At 37.2% G+C, this 24,171-nt stretch overlaps 1 long non-coding RNA gene across 1 annotated transcript in view; it reads right to left on the reverse strand.

Moving 5' to 3' along the window:
* Positions 1-353: 353 nt before the first annotated feature.
* Positions 354-24,171, reverse strand: part of LOC134475448 (uncharacterized) — a 181,261-nt gene continuing 157,443 nt past the window's right edge. Inside the window, exon 3 of the long non-coding RNA XR_010046575.1 lies at positions 354-393. This is a non-coding gene — a long non-coding RNA (uncharacterized LOC134475448). The remainder of the gene's footprint in view (positions 394-24,171) is intronic.

Raw genomic sequence — 24,171 nt, forward strand, 5'->3', positions numbered from 1 at the left:
CTGACCCAGCTATTCCACTACGTGATATTTTCCCAAAAGAACTAAAAGCATCATACCATAGCAACACATGCATACCCATGTTTATAGCAGCACAGTTTGTAATAGCTAAATCTTAAAACTAGCCCAAATGCTCATCAGTGGATGAATGCATAAAGAAGATGTGGGTTTTAAGAATATATATCAATCATAAAGAGGATAAGCTTGAGACATTTCTAGGTAAATGGATGCACCTCAAAGCCATACCCTTTTTTATTTTAAAAAGAATAAACCAAGGAAAATAAAACAGAATAAACCAACCAAAAATAAACCAGTATAAGTGATACAGGGCTTCAACCAACTATACTTACCATTAATGCCTTTTGTTGTCTTCAAAATAGGTGCAGATAATTTCAGCTGCAGATAATAGAAACAATAAAGCCAAAACAGTTAATGCAATAAAGGACTTCAAAACAAGCCATTAGTAAATCAAAAATTGCTACCATAATATGTCTTGCTTTCTTTTAAATAGCTTCTCCTGCCATCAGATTTACCATAATCAAACAAAACAAAAGAGAATAAAACTCAACCCCCTCAAAACAGTGTAGTGAAAATGATGTTTTTTTTGCCTGCATTGTTTCTTGGTGAGGCCTGGATCTCTCCCCTCATACAGTCTGGGAATGGTACTGACTTGCCAAGAGAAGTTTGGGCATGACTGCACCCACTCTGGGAGCAGCTGGAGCATGCCATTACTTTCCAGGTGAGGTCCCTGGTTCTCTCCCTCTGAAGTCAAAACCATACTCATAAGTGAAATAAATCGGACACACCTGTGTAAATATTGCATTGTTGTGTGGTGTGAGGAACTAAGAGCGTTAATAAGGACTAAAATATATAATAGATTTTGAGAGGAGGGAAGAAAACATTCAAATGGGAAGGGGAATTAGAGGGGAAGAGGAAAGGAAGGAAAGGGAAAGAAAAATAAGGAATAGAAGGAAAAATGGTAATGGTAACAAAGCTTTTGTAACTACGAAGAGAGGCTGAATGGAGGGTAGGAGATTGAAGATAAAAAGAAGAATCAAGATATATTATGTACAGGTACCAATTCCTTATGATGAGTGAGACAGACAGACAGACAGACAGACAGACAGACAGAGGCTGAGAGAGAGAGAGAGAGAAGACAGAGAGAGAATTGACAATTGGTGGTCAACCTGTAACAACCAGTTGAACTGAATCAACAGCATCATGCTAGGTACAAATGGCCTACCTGTGGGTTGTTACCAACTGTCATGGTTACTTTTCTTTCACTGCTGAGACAAAATACCTGACACCCAAAATTAAGGAAGGAAAGGTTTATTTAGCTCATTGTTTATGGATGTTTGAATCCATAATCAGCTGACTCCAAGATAAGTATGCTGCAGTACAGGAACAACAGCTCATGGTGGCAGCAGATACCAAAAGCCACAAGAGCAAAGGAGGCATAAGAGAGGAGCACAGAAAGAAGACTCTGTCCCTTATATTGCATGTAGGTTATATCCACACTAGGGTGAGGGTAGTACTCACACTCATAATCCCAGCATCGGGCCATGAATCAATCAGAAATTTTAGAAGCCTGCCCCCGTGACTGTATGAGGCTTTGGGGGGACATCCAGACACAAATTATAACACCACTTGAATTTTGTTGGCGTGATTTTTTAAAAAATTCTCTATAAGTTCTAGATAGAGAAGCCTTTTGTTTGAGGGACAGTTGGTCAAGATATTTTCCCAATTTGTGAGTTTTCTTCCACTGTCTTGGAGATTTCTTCTCACATGCAAAACTTCTTAATAACATGAGATCCCAGTTGTTGATTCTAGGAAATATTTCCCATGCAGTTTGATTTTTGTTCATGAACTCTCCACCTACCCTTATGTCAGCAAGCTTTCTATCTACATTGTCTTCCAGCAGATTTAATGTTTCTGTTTTAATATTTAGATTTTTGATCCATTTTGATTTAGTTTAGTGTACAGTGTTAGATATGGATCTAACTTTAGTTTTCAGCATATGGAAAGCCAGCTTTTTCAGCACCACTTATTGAAAAGGCTACCTTTCTTCCAGAGTACATTTGGCTTCTTTATAAAAGATGAGGTGGCTGAGTGTGTTTGTAGTGTGGTTGTATCTTCTAATCTATTCCATTGATCTTCACGTCTGATTTTATTCCAGGAGCATGCTTCTTTTATTACAGTAAGTTTATAACAAAATTTCAAGTTTGCGATTGTGATACTTTGTGCATTACCTTTGTTGTCCAAAATTGCCTTTTCTATATGATCTTGTCTGGTTTCTGAATTTTAGGGACAATTTCCCCAGATCTGTGAAGTATGCAAATGACAATTTGACATGATATCTGGCATTATATCTGTATAACAATTTTGGGTGAATGGCCATTTTCACAATGTTTGTTCTTTCTATCCATGAACAGGGAATGTCTTTGCATTTTCTGAAATCCTCTTCGATTTCCTTTTTCAGAGTAATGTAATTTTTAATGCTTAGATCTTTTACTTCCTCTGTTAAATTGTTCCTAAGTATTTCATTTTTGGGGAGGTGCTATATTGAAGAGTGTGGTTTCACTCATCTCTCAGTGAGTTTGATTTTGAATACAAGAATGCTATTGATTTTTAAGTCTTTACCTTGTATCCATCTACACTGCTAAATTTGGATATTACATCTAGAATTTGAATTTCATGTCATCTATAAATAATGATAATATAACTTCTTCCCTTCTTATTCTTATTCTTTTTATTTCACTCTCTTATCTAGTTTCTCAGGATATTACATCCAGAACTACTTTGAATAGGGGTGGTGATAATCGACATCCTTGTCTTGTTCCTGATTTTAGGTTGAAAGTTTTCAATTTTTGTTCATTTAATAAGATGTTGGTTGTTGATTTATCATTTGTGGGTTTTATCACATTGAGGTACAGGCTATTTTTTCTGATTTTCTATAGGGTTCTTTTTAATCCTGAATGAGTGTTGGATTTTGTTCACAGGTTTTTCTGCATCTATTGAGATGATCATGTGATTCTTATCCTTGTCTCTGTTGATATGATGTATTAGCTTTATTGATTTGTGTATGTTGGACCACTCCTGCATTCCTGGGATGAGTCCAACTTGATCATGTATGATTTTCTTGATGACTTGCTGCATTCTATTTGCCAATATTTTATTAAGGATTTTTGCATCTGTGTTCATTAGAGAGATTGGCCTGTAATTTTCTTTTTTGGCTGGTGTTTCTCCAGTTTTTGATATTAGAGTAATATTTGTTTCCAGGAATGAGTTAGGGAGATTTGCTTCCATTTTAATTTCATTGAAGAGTTTGAAGAGTGTTGGCATTAAGTCTTCCCCAAATTTCTTGTAGAATTCAGCAGTGAATCTATCAGGACTTAGACTTTTCTTTGATGGTAATATTCTACTTACATTTTCAATTTTATTAACTGAAATTGGGTTATTCAGAAGTTTTACATCTTCTTGATTCAGTTTTGGTAACTCATATGTTTCTAGGAATCTGTCCATTTCTTCTGTGTTACTGAACTATGAAATTAAAGATTTTTGAAGTAAATATTGGTGATCTTCTGCATTTCCACAGTGTCTGTAGTAGTTTCACACTTTTCACTTCTTATTGCATAGATTTGAGTTTTTTCTTTCTCCTGTTTGATGAAGTTGGAGAGGGGTTTATCAATTTTATTTATTCTTTCAAAGAACCAACTCTTTAATTCATTAATTCTTTGTGTTGATTTCTTACTTTCAATTGCATTAATTTCTGCTCTGATTTTATGACTTCCTTCCTTTTTTGGGCTTTGGGTTTGACTCGCTCTTCTTTTTCTAGAAGTTTGAGGTTCAGCATAAGGTTGTTTATTTGTGTTCATTCTATTTTCCTGATGGGAATTAAGTGCTATAAATTTCCCTCTGAGGACTGCTTTTGTGGCTCCCCACAGGTTCTAGTAATTTGTATTTGCATTTTCATTCAATTGTAGATTTTTTTTTGTCTTTTTTCCTTTTTATCGGTACCGGGGATCGAACTCACAACTGCCTGCTTGCAATGCAGGCGCTTATGCTGCTGAGCTAAATCCCCAGCCCCTGAGCTAAATCCCCAGCCCCGTAGATATTTTTTAATTTTGTGTTTTATTTCTTCTGTGATTCATTAGTTGTTTAGGGGATTTAATTTCCAGGTGTTTATGGGGTTCTTGTGGGGTTTTAGTCATTAATTTCCAATATTATTACACTATGGTCAGATAATATGCACGGAATTATTTCAATTCCTTTGTATTTACTTAAGCATGCTCTGTGGGCTAGTATATGATCTATTTTAGAGAATGACACATGTGCAGCTAAGAAAAATGTATATTCTGATGTTGTTGAGTGGAACACCTGGTACACACCTCTAAGTCCATTTGTTCATAAGTTTGATTCAATTATGTTATTTATTTGCTGATTTTTTGTTTAGTTGATCAGTCTCTTTGTGACAATGGGATGGTAAGTTCCTCTGTTTTAACTGTATTATTGCTCATTGAAATTTTCAGGTCTATCAAGATTTGTCTTACATAGTTGGGTGCTTTCATATTTGGTGCATATATATTTATGATTGTAATCTCTTCCTTTTTAAGTTTTCCCCTAACAAGTATGTAATGACCTTCTTTATCTATTTTGATCATTCTTGGTTTGAAGTTCACATTGTCTGCAAACAGAATAACCACCCCTGATCTTTTCTGGGTTCCTGTTGCATGGAGTATGGTTTTCCACTCTTTGAATTTTTTCTCTGAATTTCATTTTGAATTAAATGTGTTTCTTGTATACATAGTACTGTTGGATTTTGTTTCTTAATCCACTCTGCCAGTCTGTTTCTTTTTCTTGGTGAGTTGATGGCATTAACATTGATGGAAATAACTTATATGTACTGACTTATTCCTATCATGTTACCATTCTGTTGTTGGTTTCCTACTTTTCCTGTTTAACTGTTTGCTCTGCTTAGTGGTTTCTTTGTACTGTTGTTCTTTGTCTCTTTCTAGTGTGTCTTTCAGTACTCTTTCTAGAATGTCTTTCTGTACTCTTTGCAGTGTTGGTTTGGTGATCATAAATTTCTTTATTTGTTCTTTGTCAGGGAAGTATCTCGTTTCTCCATCAATTTTCAAAGGTACTTTTGCAAGGTACATTAAACTGGGGTGAAAGTTGTTTTATTTCAAGACCTGAAGTACTTCACCCTAAGCTCTTCTTGACTTGAAGGCTTGTGTTGAGAAATGTGCTGTGATTCTGACAGGCTTTCCTTCATACTTGATTTGTTTCTTTTCTCTGATAGATTTTAGTATTCTATTCTTGTGCTGAATTTCTGATAACTCAATTATTTTATGTCTGGGTGAAGATTTGTTTTGGTTATGGTTAACTGGGTTTCTGTATGCCTCACTTATCTGTTTATCAGATATTTCCAGGTTTAGAAAATTTTCTATTATTTCTGTAAATAGTCTTCATATGTCATTTATGCTCATCCCTAGTTTTTCATTGACATCTATGAATCTTGTATTATTTCTCTTTGCTTCATCTTGCAGCTGTCAAATTGTTTTCTGGTCTCTTGCTATTTTTAAGAGATCTTTGCTTTCATGGTTGTAAACTTTCATCCTGTCTTCAAGGCCTGAGAGTCTATCTTCAGCTTCATTCAGGCAGTTTTGCCAGCTTTCAATGGAATTTTAATATCTTGAATATCCCTTTGAAAATGATTCATGCATTCTAATTCTGACATATTTTTCATTCAAGGTTTCTGTCATTTTCTTAGGTTCCTCTATTTTTTATCTAGATCTTCTTTTAGCTACACACAGCATTTCTTCAATAATATTTGTCACTTCTTTTTTACCTGAATGATTATTTCTGATCTGATTTCCTCTATAGCTTCATGGAGTTGTTTCTTTACTTAAATTCCTATCATTTCAAAAAGTTCAGTTGTGAAGTTTCCAGTGTCTTCCATTTCAGTGTCTCTTGGGCTTGTTCTTGGTGGGCTGGAGGACAGAGAATGTGTCTTGCTCTTTCATTTTGTCATTTTCCTCTGGGATCTCTGTGGTTGGCCAGGTATCCTTTTGATGGATTGCGCTGGAATACTGCACTGGGCAGAGCTTCAGTCCTCTGTTATCATCATGGTTAGTCAGGGCACATTCCCAAACTATGTTGCCAGAGCCTGGTACTCTGTGACCTGTGAGGCTGGGTAGGCATTCCTCTGGTGTACTGTGCTAGGTTGATCTGGGATGCTGGGCTGCACAGAGTTTGGTTCCTTCATGCACCTAGCAAGGATATGTCCCTGGTGTGTTGCCAGGGCCTAGAATGTGGCTGGGGGGAGTTCAGAACTCCTGGCGCCCAGGTGGTTAGCAGGGATGCCCTCCCAGTATGTGCCTCTGGATTCTGGTGCCTGGCTGAGTGGACTTCTGAACCTCTGTATCCCAGGTGGCTAGCAGTGATCCACCCCTGGTGTGTTTTGCTACAGCCTTGCACCTGGCTGGGCAGAGTTTGGAACCTCCATGACCCATTGAGTGGCTAGCTGTGTTGCACCCTGAACCATGGTGCTGAGGCCTTGTGCTCTGGGGGGGGGGTGGCTCAAATGCTCCAAGTCCTGTCAGTTAGACTGGTCATTCCTTGATGGGTGGCTCTGGGGCTATGGGCTGAGCTGGCCTCAGTATCTCTGTGACCTGAGAGTCTGGTCAGGCATTGGCCTGAACCATTGTGCTAAGACAATGGGCTGGGCAGAACTCAGATCCTCCATGCAGCTAATGAGGTTGCACCCCTAGAGTGTGTTGCCAGGGCCTTATGCCTAGCTGGGTGGAATAAGAACCTCTGGGACCCAGGTGGCTGGGCAGAACATGCCCTGGGAGTGTGGTGCTCTCAGGGCCTTGTGTCTGGCTGTGAGGAGTTCAGAGCCTCTGGATTGGGCAGTTAGCTGGAGCACATCCCCGGTGTATGATTCCAGGGCCTTAATTCTGGCTGAATTGAGTTCAGAACCTCCTAGACCCACCATGTGGCTATCTGGGACTCACCCTTTAACTCTACAATCCTTTTCTACCTGACCTATCACAATCCAAGTCAAATTCCATTTTCTCTGTGAAGTTGTTCCACCCTCAGTCCCATACTCCACAGAATTTCTTTCTTTTCTCTGCTTCCATAATTCTTTGGACACTTAACTCTCCCACAATCATGATTCAGGGAAATTCAATGGGGTAGAGAGAAGGACAATTTTGCTTTATGGGAACCTAAAAGGAGGAAGAGTCATTACACAGAGCCAGTAGGATAGATGAAGAAAATTCTAATGATGCAGAGGAGAACAAAAACAAAGCAGAAATATTGGGAGGTTAGTACTTGCCAGGGCAATAGGAGTCCTCATATGCTTACTTAGAGCAGCCTGTGAAGGACATTCAAGGAAAAATGGTTTGAGGGCCTGTCAGCCTTGGTCCAGAGTCTAACTATAAGAGTCAGCCACAGGTGAGGGTAGGGCTGGACTTCCTCCCAACCCAGTATCCCAGGGATGAGTCAGGACTAGTCTTCAGCTACAATACTAGGAGTTGGGACTAGGAGAGAGTATTAGTCTTTTTCTGAGATTGAGAGTAAATCTGTTACTTTACCATTGTTTTTGTTCAACTTTTTGTTTGCCCTAGAGTTACCAGTGGTTAAAGACCATTAAGTATGTGATCTTAATTTAAAGCCTTCCAATGGTGGTCTGATACCTAATTCTAAATCTTCCAGTGGCTAAAGTCCAAACTCCTTAACAGAGCAAATATGATCAATGTCATCTCCTACATGGCTATCCATGCCTTGTTTTCCAGTCATATGAACTCCTGGGTTGGACGAAAAATGCCATTTTTTGCCTCCTCTAGACTATTAAAAGTGTTGTTCCCACTGTCCAGAATGTGTTACTCTGGAACTATTGCTTTTCTTTTAGTTTCAGATCATCTCATCTGAGAAGTCCTTCTTCACCACAGTTGCTTTGCCAGGCTAAATTCCATTTCCATGTCCTGAAACTTTCACAGTGCCCTTCCTCTTTCTTATCCAAGTGTGTTTCTGTGAGAAGTGGTATTCTCCAAAGGGCATATTAGCTTCTGGGAGTTGGAGAGGTACTTGGTTAGCTACACACAATTCTAGGGTAAAGTAGCTACAAATTATCAAACTCAACAGGGCATGCTGAGATTGAACCCTAGGTCTACTGCTGATGAACTATGTGACCTCAGGTCAGTTATTTTGCCTAGATGTCCCATTCATCCATATATTTGAATGTGAGATAGATTGACAGTTGTCAATAGTTCCTTTGAGCTCTGATGTCATATGATTTTTTACATCTGCTTATTTCTTTATTTTTTATTTTGCTATAGGTAGTATCCGGGCCCTTGCATGTGACAGCCAAGCACTCTATCACTGAGCCATGCACCCAAATCCCAATATCCTAGTATATTTTTAAATATTGGAGAAAGAAGTAAAGTAACTCATAGGGAGAAGACAAGGTTAAACAAGATCCAGTTTGCTACTACCATAGACATTGCAGATTTACTGGCAAGCATCTGTGATGTTCCAGCCTGGCAAGTATGGTTTATTATTTATAGCATTCCATTCAGAAATGTAGTCAGTGCTTTACAGATCACTGAGCTCTCTCACTAACTCTATTTCTTTTTATTGCAGCCAGTGAGAGTCTCAATGAATGTTTAAAGACTATATCCATTTATCAGAAGAGAAAATTGAAAGAGAGAAAAAGAGAGAAGATCCTAATCAGTACTCAGACAATTGAAAGTTTAAATACTTGCGTTCACCCTGTTGTAGGCTGACCTAAATTTCTATTCTGCTTGAGAATGGGACTTCGAATATATATATATATATATATATATATATATATATATATATATACCAAAAAAGCTTAGAAATGATACAGAATTTCAAAAAATAGTAGGAAATTAACACTAGTTAATATATTTCATATTGTTATCTTAGAAGTAGTTTTTCAGATTACAAAATTTAGGCATGAAAAAATGATCTATATGGACTTGGAGTTTTAAAGCAGGAAATTCCCAGACAAATCAGAAGCTAGATCACCCTAGTCAACTAAATAATTCTCCAGCTACCAATCACACTTAAAGCATGGGGTCATAGCTGGGGAGCAGTAGAGTAGTTACATCCCTTATCCATGGATCCTGCACTTCAGGGGACCAGGAAACTAACACACTCTCTGTTTCTTCTCCCTCTGGCTATATTACATCTCACAGGGTCACTCTTGGTTTAGTTTCTCATAGCCCTTGTGACACATTAGAATCGCTTTGATAGTTTTACAAAAATAATCATTCACAGACTCCACCTCAGACTGGTTAAATCAGAACAGTCTGACTTGAATGAAGTTTGGTACCAGTTTTTTTTAAAAACTTACTGGGTGACTCTAATGTGCAGGTTAGGCCTCATAAATATTGAGTCTATCTGTTCTAGACTTTAACCACATAGTATTCAAGCCTCTGGTTAAAAAAATATCTTCTCTAAAGGCCTCTTCCCTCTCCTGCCTTACATAGTCTTACAGCTTACAAAACTTGCTCTCTAGATACTCAGAAGTAGCCCCCTGAAGAATGCAGTCCTTCCTTCCAGGAAGGACTTTTCATGGCAATTTAAGGTGGTGCCTTTCTCAGAATTATTGGCATTTTACAAAGAAATTCTGAAAAGCATTCAAGATTCAAGGGCAAATCACTAATGAAAAATCAGACCTTGGGGAAGTATAAGTCTAGTGCTCTTATAATCATATCACCTAGGCAATGACCTAACTATTCATCTTAATTTAAAACCAGTTGAAATTCAACCAAAAAGGAGAAGAAGAGGAGGCATTTCAAGCTGTGCTATAAGCTTTGCCATTTCCACAATTTAGAGCCGAGGATAAGGAGAGGAGCTAGTGGGGCAGGAAGGTGGGGAGATCATTTCGAGGGACTGGAGGTGGGCAACCAGGCTGATTGTGGCCTTTGCTGAAATTCATTACAAATACCACTCTACTTTATTCCCTGGGACCCCTGCCCTTGCCTTTCCTATCAGCCCAAGCAGACAGAGCAAGTTCACAATTATCAAATCTAAGTCTCAAAATCTAGAAAGGGAATGATTCAGACATCATCCAACTGATTCCCTGATCCTCTCCTTATACAATTCCAGTGATGAGTTCACAATTCAAAAATAGCCTACTTAATCACAGAAAAGCTGGACATGCAAAGTGTCTTTTACTTAAATCAAATTCAGTTTTCTTGGGATTTCTATCCTCTCTTTTACCAGTTCTTTTAAATATATCTCTGACTTACAATCTACTTTATCCTAGCCTGCTTATTTCTCTCTGGTCAGATTCCAACTTGCCACTTATGTAAGTACTTTTTAACATGCTACAACCAAAGCTGGACTCTGGAGGATTCTGCCTAATGTACAAATGAGCTGTCACTTCCACTCTTCTAGAAATGTTTTTATTAATATTCTTCAGGGTAACACATACACAATGAGATACACATCATAATTTATGCTCTACATGCTGGTTTACAACTTTTTTTCACTCAATAGTACTTCTTGGGCATTTCTGCATATCAGTATAGATACTTTTCACCTAAAATATACTATTTTCATTACATGGATGTACTATAGTTTATTTGCTCATTCTATTGTCAAAGAACATGTGAGTAGTTTTCAATTTTGTACTGTCAAACAACATCATGATGAATAACTTTGGAGAATGTACTTTAACATTTGTCGACCTCTGTTAATTCTGAAAATGAAGCTCTTAATGATTATTGCACTTCCCCTATGAAAGACAATTAGGAGTCAACACATTTGTCACAGCACTTTATGCATATAGTTATTTTATTGTTTCTTCAACAGACCTCCATATGGTAAATAACACAGTGCCCGAAGCAAAGAGTGTAAAACAGGTTCAGACTGTAAAGTCATGGCCTAAGATCACACAACTAGGAAGTGGCCAGTCTGGACTCAAATCCAGGCCTGTCTCATTACAGATGCCCCTATTAAATGTCAGAGATGCTGCCATCATTAATTCTCACTCTTTCAGGATACTTATAAGTTTAATAGGGGCAGTAGCTACGTAAATAAATAATTACACAGGGTGATGAATACAATGGCAGTGAGGCTATGAGTAAATGGAAGAGGAGCACCTAATTTAGCTCTAAAGGAGCAGAAAAGATTTCACCAAAAGATGGTATGTAAAAAACCAGGTATGGTCGTACATGCTTGTAATTCCAGCACTCTTGTATGCCGAGGCAGGAGAATTGAAAGTTTGGGTCCAGCCTGGAAAAATTAATGATCTATTGAGACCTGTCTCATAATAATAAAAAATAATGAGCTGGAGAGAGAGCTCAGTGCAGAGGCCCTGGGTTGTTGAGTCCCTAATCTTTAAAACTAGAAGAAAAGTAAAAGGATGATGGAAATTAAGCTTTGAGTAGAAGAGTGAGCATGATCAATGGGGACAAAATTCATATTAAATCAAGGGAGCAGCAGTACAAGAAGTGAAAGACCATATATCGTCCTAAAGACAACAAAATAAAAGACTTTGGGAAACAGGAATGTATTTTTCAAATGAGAAGGGAAAAGAAATGGTGTGAGAGGAGTAGGAGCAAAGTGAAAATGTATGAAAATTAAAACTGAATAGAAAATGAAAATAGAGCTCTTACAAACAGAAAGAGAATCAAGAGGTACAAGAAACAGAGAGGTATGAAAAGGATAGAAAAAGAATTATGATGCCTTACTGCATGTACCAACTCCCTATGATAAATGTAATCTTTATGTACTATCAAACTTGTACTAATAAAACAGCATATATCAACTACAAAATTCTATTTTAGCAAAAAAGTCAGAATAGAATCTAAGAAGTTTGAAGTGTACAAGAGAATTTATGGTTATCACTTATTGAAATTCATTCAATGAATAGTTTACTGGAAACCCATGATATAGTAGGTGTTCATTCAGTTATGTACTACTGAGCTAGACATGGAGAAGCATCATGACCAACAGGGAACTTACATTCTAGGAAGAGAGACAAAAAATAAACAAATCAGTCTGATATAGTATATAGTGATAAATGCTGTCTTAGCTACTTCTTGTTGCTGGGACAAATGCGTTAAAGGAGGAAAGGTTTATTTTAGTTCAGAATTTGCAGAGGTTTCAGCACATAGTTGACTGGTTCCAAGGCAAGGCAGTACGTGAGAGGGGCAGGAGAGGGCTATGGCATACCAGGCAGAAAGTAGCAGCCTTCTTTCATTCCCTTTTTATTCCATCTATTCTATTGGTTGGTGCCACCCACACTCAAGGTGGGTCTTTCCTCTTCAGTAAATTCATCATCTATATGCAGAACTATGCTAAACTAGTAAGTGTGCTAATCCAACATCACACACCCATGATGCAGTCATGTCCACAAATCCCCACCTATGAACACATGAGGCTTTGGGGAGACATCAAGATAAAAATCCATAACAAATACTAATTAATAAAATAAGAAAATTGCAAACTTACAAAAGATAAGTCAAGGAAGGTTTCACTGAGAAGGCAATAATTAAATAGAGCCGTAAAAGACCTGAGAAAAGAAGTTAACTATTAGTAAAGCATTACAGACAGAGCTACTAATAAGGGCAATGTCCTAGAGTGAGACTACATGTGTTTTATGAATACTAAGGAAAACCTGTATAACTGGATTCTTGTGGAGGAAGGGGAAGAGAATAGTTGGGGTCTAAATCAGATAAGTAGGTTTGGTTAACTTTGGCTAAGAATAGGACCTAAAAAGCTTGAGAAGTTTTACTTTTTATTTTGCCATGCTGTTTGAATTTTGACTTCTGTGCATCTATTAACTTAAAAAAATTTTTGATAGCCAGACAGAGAGAGGGCGGTGGGGGGGGGGAGAATGTCAGGTTAGGTTAAGAGAAAGTGTTTCAAAGACTCTAAAAGGGAAATAGCAAGTGAGAGAATTTTGTAAAGGCAAAGGAAGGATAAATCACAAGTAGGTGGTGTGTCACGCTAGAGGATTTGAGATTTTGTTCTATTAGTATTGAGAAGCTGGTAAGCACTTTTTTTTAAAAAATTTACTTTATCTGTTAATATTTTTTTTTTTTTTTTTTTTTTTTTTTGTCTTTTTCCTTTTTATCGGTACCGGGGATCGAACTCAGGACTGCCTGCTTGCAAGGCAGGCGCTTATGCCGCTGAGCTAAACCCCCAGCCACCTTATCTGTTAATATTAAGAAGAAAAGGTAAAACAAATTTTCACAACAAAATAATGAAAAAGTAACAATTGTTGATAAATTACACATCATTATCTTTAGTCACTCAAGTACAAAATATGGGCATAAAAATTTCTTCAATCAATATTAGCACAACCTTTCCTATTCAGTGAACTAAGTGACACTAATGGTATAACTAACTTGCATTTTTTTCTTTTCCCTTCTATCCTTTCTCTTTTCCCCTATCTTAGTTTCTTCTTTTTATTGAACAGTTTCCTCCCATTTCACAGTGACTATTGTATATTTTGAACCTTATGGTTGCACATATGTCACTGTGGTGTGATGTTTTTGAATCCTTCTGGGAAGATACACAGAAGTGGGATACCTGGGTTGAATGAGACCTCTAATCCTAATTTTTTGAGGAATCTCCACACTGATTTCCACAGTGTTTGTATTAGTCTACTCTCTAACCAACAGTTGTAAAGGGTTTCTTTTTCCCTACAGACACAGCAGCATTTTTTATTGGTTGATTTTTTTTAAAATTAAGTAATTTTTTAATGAATAAGGGAGAGGATGAGATAAAAGGGGGCATAACAACATAACAATACAGGTTAAAGCATGACACTTTCAGCAACCTAGTGCTTCATCACCAAATAACCCGACTTAATAGTAGTTACCATAGTGTCTTTTTCTTTGAAATATTTGAATATAACTTCATATGCTATAGCATCAAACATATCATGACTGTGTAACACCATTCAAGTGGATGAAAGCATTGTAGAGTATTTAGAACCAGCTAACAGAAAAAATGATCAATGGTTTCTATATTATCTCCTTGCCTATAACAATTTTTGTTTGTACTACCACATACAATAAAATCCAGCAAGTTACAACATGATAAGATCAATGGAGACAGAAGAACCATAGTTTGGTGCAGCTTTAAGACAAGAAGGTATTAAATCAGCACTAGCTGTTATTATGTCTTATTTTCTTCAAAGTAGCTGTTCATTGCATCACTGGCCATAATATCAAACAGCCCAGAATAAAGCCATTACAATTAATTAGTGAAAATTTTATAAGCTTCAAGGCCATATAATGGGGAATCATGGTTATCACGTACTTTTATATATTTGATTCATTTCCTACACTAGGGAAATTATTCGGAGTTCACAGATGCGAGTTTGATTTAGTTCACTTATGAGTATGGTTTCAAGCTGCGCCCATTTATTGATAAATACCTCAATGTGATCCTTCTTTATAGCTGAGTAGTACTCCATTGTATAGAAGTACCACAGCTTTTTTATCCATTCCTCCATTGATGGACATTTGGGGGTTGTTTCCAAGATCTGGAAATTACAAATTGTGCTGCTATAAACATAGGTGCGCATATATCACTTTGGTATGATGCTTTCAGTTCTTCTGGGAAGACACCTAGAAGTGGAATAGCTGGAACAAATGGGACTTCCAACTCCAGCTTTTTGAGAAATCTCCAGACTGACCTCCACAAAGGTTGTACCAGTCTACACTCCCACCAACAGTGTAGGAGAGTTCCTTTTTCCCCACAGCCTCTCCAGCACTTATTATTGTTGGTTTTCTTGATCCTGGCCATCCTTTCAGGAGTGAGATGGAATCTCAGTGTGGTTTTAATTTGCATTTCCCTAATAACCAATGATGATGAACATTTTTTCATGTATTTATTTGCCATTTGTATGTCTTCCTCTGAGAAGTGTGTATTCATCTCAGATGCCCATTTTTGGATTGGGTCTTTTAATTTTGGGGGTCTGATTTTTTTAAAATTCTTTATATATTTTAGACAAAAATCCTTTGTCTGAGGGGGAGTTCACTAAGATCTTTTCCCAATTTGTGGGTTTTCTTTTCACTATGCTGGAGATTTTTTTTTTTTTTTGACTTACAGAAACTTTTTAATAAGAGGTGGTCCCAGTTATTGATTCTGGGAAGTATTTCCCATGCAGTTTGAGTCCTGTTTATGAATTCTCTACCTACCCCTATGTCTTCAAGGTTTCTACCTAATTTGTCTTCCAATAGATTTAGTGTTTCTGTTTTAATATTCAGATCTTTAACCCATTTAGCTTTTAATTTAGTACATGGTGATAGGCTTGGGTCAAGTTCTAGTTTTCGGCAAATGTAGAGCCAGTTTTTCCAACACCATTTATTAAAAAGACTGTCGTTTTTCCAGTGAACCTGCTTGGCTCCCTTATCGAAGATAAGGTGGTTGAGTGTGTTTGTAGTTGTAGTTTTATCTTCTAATCTATTCCATTGATCCTCTGCTCTGTTTTGATTCCAGTACCATGTTGATTTTACTACTGTTGTTTTGTAGTATAACTTCAAGTCAGGGATTGTGATGTCTCCTGCCATGCCTTTGTTGCTTAGAATTGCCTTTGATATTCTAGGTCTCTTCTGGTTCCAGATGAACCTTAGAAGTGATTTCTCTAGATCTATAAGGTATGTTGATGGTATTTTTATTGGGATTGCCTTGAATCTGTATAACAGTTTTGGGAGAATGGCCATTTTCACAATGTTTATTCTTCCTATCCATGAACATGGGATGTCTTTCCATTTTCTGAGATCATCTTCAATTTCTTCCTTCAGTGTATTATAATTTTCCCTGTATAGGTCTTTCACTTCTTTTGTAAGAGTAATTCCTAAATATTTCATTTTTTTGGTTGCTAGTGTGAAGAGTGTGGCTTCTCTTATTTCTCTCTCTGTGATTTTGTTGCTAGTGTATAAGAATGCTGTTGATTTCTGAGTATTGATTTTGTACCCAGCTACATTACTGAATTTATTTATTATATCTAAGAGTCTTTCAATGGAGTTTAGGGGGTCTTCTATGTAGAGTATCATGTCATCTGCAAATAATGACAATTTAACTTCTTTTCCTATCTTTACCCCTTTTATTTTCCTCTCTTGTCTAATTGCTCTGGCTAGTATTTCCAGTACTATATTAAATAGGAGAGGTAATAAAGGACATCCTTGTCTTGTGCCTGATTTTAAAGTAAAGGCTTTCAATTTTTGGCCATTTAGTATGATACTGGCTGTTGGTTTGTCGTAGGCAGCCTTTATTATATTGAGGTAAAGACCATCTATTCCAATTTTCTGTAAAGTTCTTATCATGAACGAATGTTGGACCTTATCAAAGGCTTTTTCTGCATCTATGGAAATGATCATGTGATTCTTACTTTTGGCTTTATTGATATGGTGGATTACATTCATTGATTTACGTATGTTGAACCATCCCTGCATGCCTGGGATGAATCCCACTTGGTCATGGTGTATAATCTTCTTGATTTTTTGCTGCATCCTATTTGCCAATATTTTATTGAGGATTTTTGCATCTGTGTTCATTAGGGAGATTGGTCTGTAGTTCTCTTTTTCGGTTGGGTCTTTCCCAGGTTTTGGTACTAGAGTAATATTTGCTTCCAGGAATGACTTGGGAAGGATTGTTTCCCTTTCAATTTCATTGAAGAGTTTGAGGCGTGTCAGTATTAGGTCTTGTTTGTATTTCTTGTAGAATTCTGCAGTAAATCTGTCTGGGCCTGGGCTCTTCTTTGTAGGTAAGGAATTAATTACATGTTCAATTTCATTAATAGAGATTGGGTTATTCAGCAGTTTTACATCCTCTTGATCTAGCTTTGGTACTTCATATGTTTCTAAGAATCTGTCTATTTCTTCTGTGTTATCAAACCTTTGAAAGTAGAGGTTTTTGAAATAGGTGTTGATGATCTTCTGTATTTCTATTGAGTCTGTAGTGACTTCACCTTTTTCATTTCTTATTGCATGGATTTGAGCTCTTCCCTTTTTAAAATAAGGTTGGCTAGGGGCTTATCGATTTTATTTATTCTTTCAAACAACTAACTTTTTGATTCATTGATTCTTTGGATTGTTTTCTTAGTCTCTATTGTGGTGATTTCTGCTCTGATTTTTATAATTTCCTCTCTTCTTTTGGCTTTGGGCTTGACTTGCTCTTCTTTTTCTAGCTCTTTGATGTGTAGCATCATGTTATTTATTTGTATTCGTTCTGTTTTCCTGATGTGGGAGCTCAGTGCAATAAATTTTCCTCTGAGGACGGCTTTCATTGCATCCCATAGATTCCGGTAAGTTGTATTTGTATTTTCATTTGTTTGTAGGTATTGCTTAATTTCTTTTTTAATTTCCTCTGTGACCCACTGATTACTCAGGAGTGTGTTATTCAGTTTCCATGTGTTTGTGGGATTTTTGCAGTATCTTTTATCGTTAATTACTAATTTCATGGTGCTATAGTCCCTTAGCATGCAAGGGATAATTTCAACCCTTTTGCATTTATTTAAATATGTTCTGTGAATTAATATATGGTCTGTTTTAGAGAATGACCCATGTACTGCTGAGAAGAATGTGTATTCTGTTTGATGTTGGGTGGAATACTCCGTATATATCTATTAAGTCCATTTGTTCACAGGTGCAATTCAGTTCTTTTATTTCTTTGTTGATTTTCTGTTTGGTTTATCTGTCCATTGGTATCAATTGTGTGTTAAGATCTCCTGTCAGAACTGTGTTACTGCTGATTTGGTTTTTCATTTCTGTTAGTACTTGTTTTATATAACTGGGTGCTCTGGAGTTTGGTGCATATATATTTAAGATAGTTATATCTTCCTCTTGGAGTTTTCCCCTAACCAGTATGTATGACCTTCTTTATCCTTTCTAATCATTATTGGCTTGAAGTTGACTTTGTCTGCAAACAGAATAGCTACCCCCGCTTTTTTTTTTTTTTTTTGGGTTCCTGCTGCATGGAATGTTGTTTTCCATCCTTTGACTTTGAGTCTGTGAGTGTCCTTTTGAGTTAGGTGGGTTTCTTGTAAGCAGCATATGGTTGGATTTTGTTTCTTGATCTATTCTGCCAGTCTGTTTCTTTTAATTGGTGTATTGAGACCATTTACATTAATAGTAAGAACTGTTATAAATTGTTTTATTGTTGACATATTATCTTTCTGGTGTTGCATGTTTATCTTTCTGCTCTGTTCAAATGTCTGTTTGTTTAGTGTTTTTTTCCTAAATGTATCTAGGCTGTTTTTCAGTAATCTTTGCAGGGTTGGCTTGGTGATCATGAAGTTTTTCAGCTGATCTTTGTCATGGAAGTATCGTATTTCTCCATCATATTTGAAGGACAGTTTTGCAGGGAACATCAGCCTAGGTTGAAAATCATTTTCCTTTAGGATCTGAAATACGTAACTCCATGCTCTTCTTGACTTTATTGTTTGTGCTGAGAAGTCTGCTGTAATTCTGATAGGTTTTCTTTTATAGGTGATCTGTCTTTTCTCTCTGACAGCCTTTAATATTCTATTCTTTTGTTCAATTTCTGAGATGGTCATTATTATATGTCTGGTTGTAGATTTATTTTGGTTGTGACTATTTGGAGATCTATATGCTTCATTGATCTTGATATCAGTTTCCAATCTCATGTTTGGGAAATTTTCAGCTATTACTTTTCTAAATATCCTCTTGACATCCTTTATGTTGTCCCCTTCTTTTTCATTTATCCCTATCAATCTTATGTTGTTTCTCTTTGCGTTATCCTGTAGGTGTTGAATTGTTATTTCCTGATTTCTTGTTATTTTTAAAAGATCTTTTCTTTCCTGTTCACTTGTTGCAATCTTGTCTTCGAGGTCTGAGATTCTACCTATACATTCATTGAGGCGGTTTTTACAACTTTCAATGGAGTTTTTGATTTCCCGTATATCTCTTTGCATCTGTTTTATGTATTCTGTTTGCTTCCTATACTGCTCATCCAGGGATTCTATTCTTCCGTTTAGTTCCTCTAATTTTTTAACTGCCTCTTCTTTAGCTATTTAGCATCTGCTTCATTTCTTTTATCAATTCTTCTTTCATCTGAGAGAATATTTCTAGTTTGAATTCCTTCAAGGCTTCCCATACTTGCTTCTTTATTTCGGTTACCATTATTTCAGGTATTTGAGTCATGTGGCATGTGTTTTCTTCTATGCACATGGCTCCTGGACTTTCTTGGGATGGGATGGATGTTTGAGATTGCATTTTAGACTTTTGTTTTGTCATTTTCCTGTATTCGGAAGCTTCAAGTGTTGTTCCAGGTGTGGGAGAGATACACCAGCCTGGGATGGGGTACCCTGCGATGGCCCCACTCACTGGACCCAGCAGGGAACTATGGCCTACTCCTCAGGCCAGAAAGGGTGTCTCCTCAGGCTGGGCGGAGCTCCCAGCCGCAGCTGCTACAGTCTCTGAACTGGCCTGGTCCCCGGGTCTTGTGGGAAACCAGCCTGGGTCCCCAGGTCAGGGTGAAAGTTCCTGCAGGCTGGGTGGAGCTCCCAGCTGCAGCTGTTACTCTCACCCTTCCGGCCTGGTCTTTGGTCTGGTGGGGAGCCGGTCTGGGGCCCCAAGTCAGGAAGAAAGTTCCCCCAGGCAGTGGTACAAGCGCCTCCGTCACTGCTTTCATTCACGGCCCGGATCTCGCTGGAGTTTTATTTGGAAATTTATTGTTTCATAATTCAGCTGATATTACTCCTCTCGTGAAGAAAGCACAGTATGTGTCATTTACATTCAGAAAGATATGATAGAATTCTGTACTGTACACTTTCTTCACCTGTGTGCACTGAGACCACCAGTAAGACTCAGGGCTCTGACGAGGTTACCAGAGTGGGGCTGTGAGCCCGGAGCCCCATCAATCTTCAGCAGCAAGTCCAAGCAGATCAGTGAGCAATGAATCTGGCATTGATAGAGTCTCCTGTGATAAATTGGGCCGGTGTTGTTTGGGAGTGGTTGGTGACAAATTAAGCAGTTCCCATGAGGCGAAAGGTGAAGAATTAATCCAGGATGTAATCCAGTTCGTGAATTGGCATGGGACTCAAATTAGGGGGCCCCAGGAGTCAATCACCCTTGTGATGCTTGAGGGTTTCCGAGAATCCTTTGCAGGCTTCAGTAAGAAGTCACAGAAACTAGATGTGCTCTTACTTGCAGGCTCTCAGCACCAAACTCACAGTAAGTACTTCCTCACCAGGATTGGGAAGAGCCCTCCTCCTTTACCCCTCCTGATTGAGAAGCTGGTAAGCACTTTAAGATCAAGTAACATAGTTAGAATTGTCTCACCAATCCTCTCCCATACAAAAGTATTAAAGGTCTCTCAGATTGCTTTGGGAGAGATTGGAGGCAGAGAAACCAAACTATTGCATCAATCTATGTGAGAGATAGCAATCTAGGACAGAGGTGAAGGGGATGGTTTCAAGAGATTCTTTTTTTTGCCTTTCTTCTTGAAATACATTAATTATGTTGTAGTCAGGGGATTGAAAGGAAAACAATTACATATAATTTATAGTATTATTTATAATGGTAACTAAGGAGTCAAATACTAAGAAAGTGCAGGAAATCTGTTCAGAAACTAAAGACTTAGATAATCCAGTTGAAGGCCTGCATCCCATAGCAAAAACTTGCATGAGTTCAGCTGAAAACCTAGAACCCTTGATGATTCCCCCGATGAGTCCAACTGAATGCCTAGCACCCACAACAGTGACTTATGCAAGTCTGTTTCATGGATCTGTTCTGGGAAGGCCCCAAGGTCAGTGGTGGAATCTAGAAAGACTATGCCGGCAGGATGAAGGATCTGTGACAGTAGGTTGAGAGTTCTGCATTGGAGCCAAAGAAGTGATACTCAAAATAAGAACCAGGGCTGCCCTGAAACATATTACAGCCATCCTCAGAGACAATGATGTCTTAGACTCCTATGAAAGTAAGAGCATCCAAGTTCATATCAAGAAGCCAATGGGACAAGCTTCTTCTGGAAATTGAACAGCACACCATCTTCTCCGTCAGAGCGAGGAAGCAATGCTCAAAGAAAAGATCAGAGCTCCTTTAAAGTGAACCACAGTCATTTTCAGTGACAATGTCCCATGCTCCTCCAATAATAGACAAATTCATATCAGGAAAGGCAGCATGATAAGTTCCTCCAGAACAGCCCCAAACAACAACAATGCTTAGAATAACTCATAAAACTTTTTTTTCCTTTCCAGTTCTCCTTTTTATGCTGGTGGGACACCCATGCTCAGCACCATGTTGATTCATTGCAGCTGGTGTTTAAATCGACCAACAGTTTTTTAAAATTTTATTTAAAGGGAAAGAAGGGTACAAGTAATACAGAATTTCAAAAAAAAAAATAAACAGTAAGAAATCACTAGTTAATAGATTATATATTGTCATCTTGAAATAATTGTTCAAGTTACAAAATTAAAGCATACAAAGTAGACATTCAAACAGTGAGACTGCAAACAGTTCTGTTCAATGATCCAACAAAAAGTTAGTAATATGGTTATCTATCTTATATACATTCATTTATATCCTTTAGAGCAATTTATTTTCCTCTCTTTTTTACAATAACAATTATACATTTTGTGTTTTATTACTCCCATAGTTCTTATTACTTTTTTTTTGAAGAGAAGAAAACCAAATGTGACAAAACATAGTCAAATCAAAAGGATGAACATAGTACATGATGTAAAAACAGAATACCAGGTGTTCAACAATGGTTACCATAATGCCTCTTGCTATCTTAAAAAGAATTGCCTATATCATTAGTTATAATAAAATTGAACAAAACAGTACAGAACAAAACCAATAAAACTGAAACATTGGAGACATTACAGGACTTCAAAAGAAGATAGTAGTCAAACCAGAATGGGCATCATAGTGAATCTTATTGTCTTCAAAGTAGTTGCCTATACCCTCAAATGTGACACTATCAAACAAAACAAAATAAAGTACAATCAGTGAAAACAAGATGGTGATAGCAATACAGGGCTTCAAATCGAGATAGTAGGAAATCAAAATGGTTTACTACCATATAACCTGCTACTTTAAATTTAGAGTTTCCCTTAATTTAAAATAAATAAATAAATAAATAAATAAAGGAGATTGAGATAAAAGAGGATATCACAACACAGTAGCACAAGTCAGAACAGAACAATTTAAGCAACATAGTGTTTCACTACAAGATAACCCGACATAACAGTAGTTACCATAGTGTCTCTTTCCTGGAAATATTTGAGTATAACTTCATATACTATGGCATCAAACATATCAAGACAGTGCAAAACCATTCAAGAGAATGAATGTATTACAGGGTATTTAGAACTAACTAGCGGAAAAATGAACAATGGTTTCTATATTATCTCCTTGTCTATAAAAATCTTTGTTTATACTATCACATATAATAAAATCCAATAAGATACAACATGATAAGACTGATGGAGACAGAAGAATAAAAGATTGATGGGACTTTAAAACAAGATGATATTAAATCAGCACTAGCTATTATGATATCTTGTTTTCTCCAAAATAGTTGTTCATACCATCACAGACAATAAAATCAAACAACCCAGAATAAAACCATTCCAATTAATGAATGAAAACATAAGGCTTCAAAGCAATACAATGGGGAATCTTGATTACCACATACTTTTATGTATTCTTATCATGTCTTACAGTGGGGAAACTATTTGGTATTTACACATGTGAGTTTGATTTATTTCACTTATGAGAATGGTCTCAAGCTGCACACATTTATTTATAAATATCTCAATGTGATCACTCTTTACAGCTGAGTAGTACTCCACTGTATAAAAATACCACAACTTTTTTATCCATTCCTCAGTTGATGGACACTTAGGTTGTTTCCAAGATCTGGCTATTACAAATTGTGCTGCTATAAACATGGGTGCACATATATCACTGTGATATGATGCTTTCAGTTCTTCTGGGAATATAACTAGAAGTGAATGCTGGAACAAATGGGACTTCCAACCCCTGCTTCTTGAGAAATTTCCAGACTGACCTCCACAATGGTCTCACCAGTCTACACTCCCACCAACAGTGCAGGAGAGTTCTTTTTTCCCCACAGACTGTTCAGCATTTGTTGTTGGTTTTCTTGATCCTCGCCATTCTTGCAGGTGTGAGATGGAGTCTCAGTGTGGTTTTAATTTTCATTTCTCTAATGAGTAAAGATGATGAACATTTTTTCATGTATTTATTTGTCATTTGTATTTCTTCATCTGAGAATTGTGTATTCATCTCAGATGCCCATTTTTTGGATTGGATCTTTGAATTTTGGTGGTCTGATTTTTTAAATTTTTTATATGTTATAGACAGAAGTCCTTTGAGGACATTCCACTAAGATTTTTTTCCCAGTTTGTGGGTTTTCTTTTCACTATTCTGGAGGTTTCTTTTGACATGCAGAAACTTTTTAATAAGAAGTGATCCCAGTTATTGATTCTGGGAAGTATTTCCCATGCGGTTTGAGTCCTGTTCATAAATTCTCTATCTACCCCTATGTCTTCAAGATTTTTAACTAATTTGTCTTCCAATAGATTTAGTGTTTGTGTTTTAATATTCAGATCTTTGATCCATTTAGATTTTAATTTAGTACATGGTGATAGGCATGTGACCATTTTTAACCCACCATAAATATTGTCCTATCCAGTTTTCACAAATAAATGTTGAGGGAGCAATGCAAGTTGACTTCCAAAATCCCTTCAAGGATACTTCAAAATATTGGAATTTGAAGCACTTTAATCCTCCCTTCTCACTTGCTGGCTGGCTCATCATCTGCTGCTACTCCTCCCTTCTTCTCCATTGTACCTAAATCTGGGGCAGTGTTGTGATAGTTTTGCAATGGATGGAAGAGTACAGGATATGCCTCAATTATTCTAAATTTATTGAATCATTGAGAGGCTAAATGGACAGGAAAGATGCTTCCTTCTGGCATTTTTCCCATCTATAATGAGAAATGAACCTAAAACTTTCTAACTGAGCTATGACTCAGCCATTGTTCTGTTTTTATTTTCTTGAGACAGGATCTTGCTAAGCTGCTAAATTGCCAAAGGTGAGATCAAATTCTTGTTCAGTCTCCCACAATTCTGGGATTATAGATCTGTGCTATCATGTCCAGCTCCATGCCTGGCCTACTCTGGGA

This window comes from Cavia porcellus, unplaced genomic scaffold, assembly GCF_034190915.1.
Source record: "Cavia porcellus strain 051 isolate PalLab524CR breed Dunkin Hartley unplaced genomic scaffold, mCavPor4.1 scaffold_3, whole genome shotgun sequence".
Taxonomy (NCBI): domain Eukaryota; kingdom Metazoa; phylum Chordata; class Mammalia; order Rodentia; family Caviidae; genus Cavia; species Cavia porcellus.